Consider the following 1533-nt stretch of genomic DNA (forward strand, 5'->3'; position numbering starts at 1 on the left):
GAAACATAAGGTATGTGTTGTAATTTTTACCATCCTTAAGGCAACTAGGGCCTTCCGCTAAGCTAAATAATTAGAGAAAATATATCATACATGCTCTAAATATAATTGCAAATTGCTTAGGTTGTCTTGATTGTTGTCATTCATGTTATTAACATACAAAAATAAAGAAACAAGAAGCTGCTTTACATTCGTAATAGGTTAAGGTCAAGGAGTGATTTAATGATAGAACTAGTCTATTTAATCATTTGTAACTTAGTATAAAAGAAGCTGAAATAACAAGAGTTGGAAGAAGGAGAGGATACATTAACTTGTTTGGTAGATACAATAAACTGAATTTAGAATGTTTAAATGGAAGAAGGAGTGGAGGAGTTCTCATCGTTGTTATACGCCCAATTAAGGTGAATGTTGTCCTCAATTATGGTCTTAGAATCAATTATATACTTTGTCTTATTGAATTTCTTATTTTGCTAAGCTAGTAAGCTTTCTTTGTTTTGTATATTAACCAGCAAATCTTTGAAGATGTCAAAGCTACATTGGATCTATGGTTGGGTATTTCTCCTCTTGGTTGCTTTGAGGATGGAGACTGTTATCTGCCTAACAGTATAATGATTCTACTCTGCAATATAATAGATTTAATACAACTGAAGGTTCAGTTTGCTTCCTTTGTCATATTGGTTGCTGAGGTTGTTGCATAATATGTTCAGTAACAAGATTTTGGTTTTCATTGGCATATCCCCAGGGTTTCATGGAACTCTCGGGTAATGCATACAAGCTGCTGACTAGAATGTTTAAATGGAAGAATGTCTCAATTGAAAAGTGGTTGGCTTTTCTTTGGGAAAGTAGAATGCTAAGTCATGCTCTATGTGTTTCACCTATCTGTGAGGCATTCCAGAATTCATTAGAGCACTTTAATAAACTTTCAAATATTGGATCTTGGACACGTTATCTTCAAGGAAACCATTCATCATTAATAGGGTTTCAACAAATTTTCTCATTTTTTACTTTCTAGCTCTCAGAAAAATTCTTGCTGTAATGGAGATTCTTTTCAAAATGACATTACAGCTGATGATGTTCGAAAGGCTGCTCTGGAACTGATTTCAAATGTAAGGTTTGTTTTTAGGAAGACTTTATCATACTCTTTTATCCAAAATTATCACTCTGTTCTCTTTTAATCTCCTAGGTTTCTGTTCCAAATCATTCCACTTTTCTTGCTGGTTATCTTTACTATGATTTGTGCCCAAGGCTTGTTGCAAATGGACGGTTAATAGAGGTAAGTATCATTGATTTTGATTCAATCTAAATTCTTGTGTTACCCATTGGCTGCCTTGAATTTTTTAAGTAATAGATAAGTGCTATTTGAAACATGTTTCATACTTGAGTAATAGTAAGGTAGAACATATTGAGATGTGTATACTGTAGTGTGCAACAGTATGTTGAACTCTCTCATAGCTCGCTCTGACAATGAAACAAACTAGACCCTAAAGGTACTCTTAAAGTTGCTTATGGTTTCTAACTTTTTTGTTTCGGTTTTTC

The sequence above is a fragment of the Arachis hypogaea genome, chromosome 4, assembly GCF_003086295.3.
Source record: "Arachis hypogaea cultivar Tifrunner chromosome 4, arahy.Tifrunner.gnm2.J5K5, whole genome shotgun sequence".
Classification (NCBI taxonomy): domain Eukaryota; kingdom Viridiplantae; phylum Streptophyta; class Magnoliopsida; order Fabales; family Fabaceae; genus Arachis; species Arachis hypogaea.